This window comes from Oncorhynchus clarkii, chromosome 33 (assembly GCF_045791955.1).
Source record: "Oncorhynchus clarkii lewisi isolate Uvic-CL-2024 chromosome 33, UVic_Ocla_1.0, whole genome shotgun sequence".
Lineage (NCBI taxonomy): Eukaryota > Metazoa > Chordata > Actinopteri > Salmoniformes > Salmonidae > Oncorhynchus > Oncorhynchus clarkii.
Genome location: NC_092179.1, coordinates 31,057,890 through 31,064,314, shown reverse-complemented (window position 1 = coordinate 31,064,314; position 6,425 = coordinate 31,057,890). Strand labels below are relative to the sequence as shown.

Sequence of the window (6,425 nt, the reverse complement as noted above, 5' to 3'; positions counted from 1 at the left end):
AGACAGGGATACTGGAGTGATGATGGTAGATATGTATAGGGGGGAGGAGACAGGGATACTGGAGTGATGGAGGTAGATATGTATAGGGGGGAGGAGACAGGGATACTGGAGTGATGGAGGTAGATATGTATAGGGGGGAGGAGACAGGGATACTGGAGTGATGGAGGTAGATATGTATAGGGGGGAGGAGACAGGGATACTGGAGTGATGATGGTAGATATGTATAGGGGGGAGGAGACAGGGATACTGGAGTGATGGAGGTAGATATGTATAGGGGGGAGGAGACAGGGATACTGGAGTGATGGAGGTAGATATGTATAGGGGGGAGGAGACAGGGATACTGGAGTGATGGAGGTAGATATGTATAGGGGGGAGGAGACAGGGATACTGGAGTGATGGAGGTAGATATGTATAGGGGGGAGGAGACAGGGATACTGGAGTGATTGAGGTAGATATGTATAGGGGGGAGGAGACATCCCTTTGTTAGGTGTGAGAAAGTGAAAGGGATAGTTTATTCTGGCATAACCAATAGCACAATCAGCTTGCAAGTGACAGGTAGCCAAGTGGTTAGAGTGTTGCACCAGTAAAAAGGTCGCTAGTTCGAATCCCTGTGCAGAAAATGTGAAAAATCTGTTGACGTGTCCTTGAGCAAGGCACTTATTGCTCCAGGGAAGCCATTGATAATGGGTGGTTGGAACCCCACTCTCAGGGGGAGTTGGGAAATGCAAAACAAAAAAAAAACTCTCCAACTCACATGTGTGTATAATTTGCACATGTGTGAAATAAGACAAACATAATCACCCACCACATGATTATCATGTGGGTAAACAGGCTTTATGTAGAATCCTGGGGGCCTGTACACACACACACATCTGGTATAAACCTACATTTTCATTACAACAGCAGCCATCCAACACATAAGTGAACTTGCCAAACTCATTGCTGCAAAAGAGAAGAAATTAATATGGGGTGGGAAAGAAGTGAAAGTAAGAGCTTGGCTTTCTTCAGCCCTGCAGGAATCTAATACGTTTGCCCAGATTGAGCTAACTCCACAAAAATTACAATCTCAAAATCTCAAATTTTCTTCAATGAAATACATTCTGAAGTGCTAACCCCAATTTTTTGGGTTCTAGGGGAAACATAGTGTTATTACTGTGTATAAGGCCAACCATACAGCATTATCGTTCCTCTACAATACAGCATTATCCTTCCTCTACAATAGAGCACTATCCTTCCTCTACGATACAGCATTATCCTTCCTCTACAATACAGCATTATCCTTCCTCTACAATACAGCATTATCCTTCCTCTACGATACAGCGTTATCCTTCCTCTACGATACAGCATTATCCTTCCTCTACGATACAGCGTTATCCTTCCTCTGCGATACAGCATGATCCTTCCTCTACAATACAGCATTATCCTTCCTCTGCGATACAGCATTATCCTTCCTCTACAGTAGAGCATTATCCTTCCTCTACAATACAACATTATCATTCCTCTACGATACAGCATGATCCTTCCTCTACAATGCAACATTATCCTTCATATACGGTACGACATTACCCTTCCTCTACACTACAGCATTATCCTTTATCTACACTACAGCATGATCCTTCCTTTACACTACAGCATTATCCTTCCTATACAATACATTTATATAATTTCTCTCACTCAGCAATATCCTTATCCATTAGACTCTAGCAAGTTGATACATGATAACACACACACACCACAAGCGCTTATTTTGAGTAAACTTGAAGTTACAGAAGTGAGAGATGACAGGTCTTGACTTGCACATATTGGACTCAACAAACAACTCAGGCAGTATCACCAGGTACTGGAATAGGGGTCAAAGGGGAGATGACACCAGGTGTCACCAGGTACTGGGATAGGGGTCAGAGGGGAGGTGAAACCAGGTACTGGGATAGGGGTCAGAGGGGGGGGGGGGGGTGTAACCAGGTGTCCACCAGGTACTGGGATAGGGGTCAGAGGGGGGGTGAAAACTATAAACCAGGTGTCCACCAGGTACTGGGATAGGGGTCAGAGGGGAGGTGAAAACTATAAACCAGGTGTCCACCAGGTACTGGGATAGGGGTCAGAGGGGAGGAGAAAACTATAAACCAGGTGTCACCAGGTACTGGGATAGGGGTCAGAGGGGAGGTGAAACCAGGTGTCCACCAGGTACTGGTATAGGGGTCAGGGGGGGAGGGGGTGTAACCAGGTGTCCACCAGGTACTGGGATAGGGGTCAGGAGGGGGGGGGGGGGGTGTAACCAGGTGTCCACCAGGTACTGGGATAGGGGTCAGGGGGGGAGGGGGTGTAACCAGGTGTCCACCAGGTACTGGGATAGGGGTCAGGAGGGGGGGGGGGTGTAACCAGGTGTCCACTAGGTACTGGGATAGGGGTCAGAGGGGAGGTGAAAACTATAAATCAACAACTAGAGGAGGTTGTCGTGACTAGTTCATTAAATTTCCATTAAACAAAAAATGTACAGTATGTTATCTATAGTAGGTCAATAGTATGCCCGTGTCAATGTCATCCTCTTTCATTCTACACCATTCATAGAATGTAATTTTATTTAACCTTTATTTAACTAGGCAAGTCAGTTAAGAACAAATTCTTATTTACAATGACGGCCTACCCCGGCCAAACCCTCCCCTAACCTGCACGAGGCTGGGCCAATTGTGCGACGCCCTACGGGACTCTCGATCACGGCCGGTTGTGATACAGCCCGGGATCAAACCAGGGTCTGTAGTGCCGCCTCTAGCACTGAGATGCAGGGCCTTAGACCTCTGTGTCCCTCAGGATCGAATGAAACTCTACCAGCAGGAAAAAGACCCATCAAAGATCCATCCAACAACAGGTCAGCTGTCTCCCATAACAACCAGATGAAACAGAGAGGTCACTGTTATCAGTCATATCCCTGTAACCAGGGTCCAATGTCCCCACAGGGGGCTGTACCTGCTCCCAACTCCTTTAGTGGGAGGAGGGCAGTGGAGCAGCCTGACATAAGGCCTTACAGTGGAGCAGCCTGCCATAAGGCCTTACAGTGGAGCAGCCTGGAATAAGGCCTTACAGTGGAGCAGCCTGGCATAAGGCCTTACAGTGGAGCAGCCTGGAATAAGGCCTTACAGTGGAGCAGCCTGGCATAAGGCCTTACAGTGGAGCAGCCTGGCATAAGGTCTTACAGTGGAGCAGCCTGGCATAAGGGCCTTACAGTGGAGCAGCCTGGTATAAGGCCTTACAGTGGAGCAGCCTGGGATAAGGGCCTTACATTGGAGCAGCCTGACATAAGGCCTTACCGTGGAGCAGCCTGGCATAAGGGCCTTACAGTGGAGCAGCCTGGCATAAGGCCTTACAGTGGAGCAGCCTGACATAAGAGCCTTACAGTGGAGCAGCCTGGCATAAGGGCCTTACAGTGGAGCAGCCTGGCATAAGGCCTTACAGTGGAGCAGCCTGAATATGGACTATGACACTGAGACAGACTGTTGGCCCCCTCACAGTGGAGTTAGTACTGAACAACATAACAGTCATTCACTCATTCATTCATTCACTCACTCCTTAATTATCTCTCATACAGACAGGCAGACTGACAGGCAGACAGACAGACATAATCAATTATCAGTCAACTGACTAATCAATGATCAGTCAAAAGGCCAGGACACACAACATTGTGTAACGTATGGACATGTACAATATTGAACAGACCCCAGGAAGAGTAGCTGCAGCACGAGCTAATAAACTCAACTAAAATGTTTTAAAAAGTGTATGATCTGAAGGTAACTTCTCCGGTAATTAACGACTTACGGTGCCTACTGCCGTTACAAACTAGGCCCACTGTAGCTTCCTGAAAAATACAGACGGTAACTACTGCCGTTACAAACTAGGCCCACTGTAGCTTCCTGAAAAATACAGACGGTACCTACTGCCGTTACAAACTAGGCCCACTGTAGCTTCCTGAAAAATACAGACGGTACCTACTGCCGTTACAAACTAGGCCCACTGTAGCTTCCTGAAAAATACAGACGGTACCTACTGCCGTTACAAACTAGGCCCACTGTAGCTTCCTGAAAAATACAGACGGTACCTACTGCCGTTACAAACTAGGCCCACTGTAGCTTCCTGAAAAATACAGACGGTACCTACTGCCGTTACAAACTAGGCCCACTGTAGCTTCCTGAAAAATACAGACGGTACCTACTGCCGTTACAAACTAGGCCCACTGTAGCTTGCTGAAAAATACAGACGGTATCTACTGCCGTTACAAACTAGGCCCACTGTAGCTTCCTGAAAAATACAGACGGTACCTACTGCCGTTACAAACTAGGCCCACTGTAGCTTGCTGAAAAATACAGACGGTACCTACTGCCGTTACAAACTAGGCCCACTGTAGCTTGCTGAAAAATACAGACGGTACCTACTGCCGTTACAAACTAGGCCCACTGTAGCTTCCTGAAAAATACAGACGGTACCTACTGCCGTTACAAACTAGGCCCACTGTAGCTTGCTGAAAAATACAGACGGTACCTACTGCCGTTACAAACTAGGCCCACTGTAGCTTGCTGAAAAATACAGACGGTACCTACTGCCGTTACAAACTAGGCCCACTGTAGCTTCCTGAAAAATACAGACGGTACCTACTGCCGTTACAAACTAGGCCCACTGTAGCTTCCTGAAAAATACTACCGTTCAAAGAATAGTAACTGATAATTTAAAAAAATACAATGTTATTATTCTGTCAAACTAATCTAGTTAGGGAGCAGCATTATTACTGAGTAGTTATTAGGCTGTTTTGAGGTAAACCCAGGCCCAGTGACGCGTGAATAACAAGGGGTCGATGACAACGTTTAGCCCCAGTCATGAAGCAACCTGTTGCCCGCTGTCTGGAGGATACGAGTAGTCTAGTGGATACCGGGAATAGCCCACAAATACCGCCTCCTCTTACATTTACGTCCAAGTCAATCACGGGTGCTTTGGAACAGGCTACAGTCAATTACACAGGGCGTTTACAAACACTTTAGAAGGTCTAATGTTTAGTTCAGATTGGGTATTCTGGAAGGGAGCCGCGACAGGGATATTTGACTCCTGTGCTCATGGGAGGAGCTGGGGAAATGCCATTTCAACGGGCGGCAACGTTACACTTTGGAGGTAAATCTCCTATAAACAAGTCATTCCCGTAGGAAAGCGTGTCGTAGATAAAATAATGAGTCTATCTAATCGGAGCCGTCGTAAATCTTTCTATAGCTTTTGTGTTTACAACAATAACGTCTGGCTACAATGTTGCCGAATAGGCCTGGCGATACATGTTTTATCCACACAGCGTAGCAACAATGTAACAACTTGCAACTTGCTGGACTATGTTGTTGGCTCCTCGGTAGAGCGGGTGTCGACGTGCTGTGTTGGCCACGCAGCGAGTTGACAGCTCTTTCGTAAGACTGACAAGCCAAAGACAAACACTTCAGTAAGTAAGACAGTCAAATGAACCCTCAACGGCAGTCTAGAAGAACCCGCTCACTACACACCGACAAAACAACACAATGCACTGATTCATACCCGCTTTAGTCGGCTATAAGACTGCCTATTCCTCTGAGGGAACACATGAACACATTGAATGGTAGAATACATAACATACCTACCTACATTGTGTTAAACCCCAGTGAAACGAGACACCTCTTTTCCTCAACCGCTAAATACATTTTCCCTCCTATCTCGCGCTGCACAAGAGCCCAACAACTCGAGACAACTAAGTAAAGCTGCTATAATTCGAGTTAATTACAACAGACATGCTGTCAGAACTACCGTATAACACACCACACACACTCAGCACATGTACATGACTGCTCTTTCCTGAGACACACACTCACGGCAACTAGACTGTCCACTTCTCAGCCCAGTCAGAAGTGGGCTTCAATCTAGAAAATCACTTTTAAAATGTCACCTACCTTCTTCTCATAAATCCGGTTAGTCCAGTTATGTCAATTATCCGTATCCGGCGTCAGATAGAACCGTTATCCGTTGAGGAACCGTTACAACCGATAGAAAATGCCTCTTTTCCGAGCAGTTGCTATTTTTCTCCTCTATTGCCAGCACTACCAGTAGATCCCGAGCCAGGGCGCTTCAGTGACGTAAGGATCGGGATGCGCGTTCACGAGAATGGCCTCCCTCCACTCCACCGCCGTACGTGCACGAGTCTTTCAACATCAGACGCTGGCGGGAGGGTCACGAGAGAAATGAACGGGCTTTCCTCTGTGGCAGAGAGACTTTCACCATAGAACACAATCTATTCTAGACCCTGACTCGTGCAGCTCTTTGAATACTTGCCAGGTATTTCAAACAGAAGAGGGCGCCCTTGGGTAAACACTTCCTCACCTCATCACAGATCATGATAACAGTTTATTGTCAAACCCTCTGAAGTTCTAACA

At 46.8% G+C, this 6,425-nt stretch overlaps 1 protein-coding gene across 1 annotated transcript in view; it reads right to left on the bottom strand.

Moving 5' to 3' along the window:
- Positions 1-6,102, bottom strand: part of LOC139393333 (ELKS/Rab6-interacting/CAST family member 1-like) — a 300,021-nt gene extending 293,919 nt beyond the window's left edge. Inside the window, exon 1 of the mRNA XM_071141918.1 lies at positions 5,946-6,102. The gene's annotated coding sequence lies outside the window, so the exon portion shown is untranslated. The remainder of the gene's footprint in view (positions 1-5,945) is intronic.
- Between the last annotated feature and the right edge of the window lie 323 nt (positions 6,103-6,425).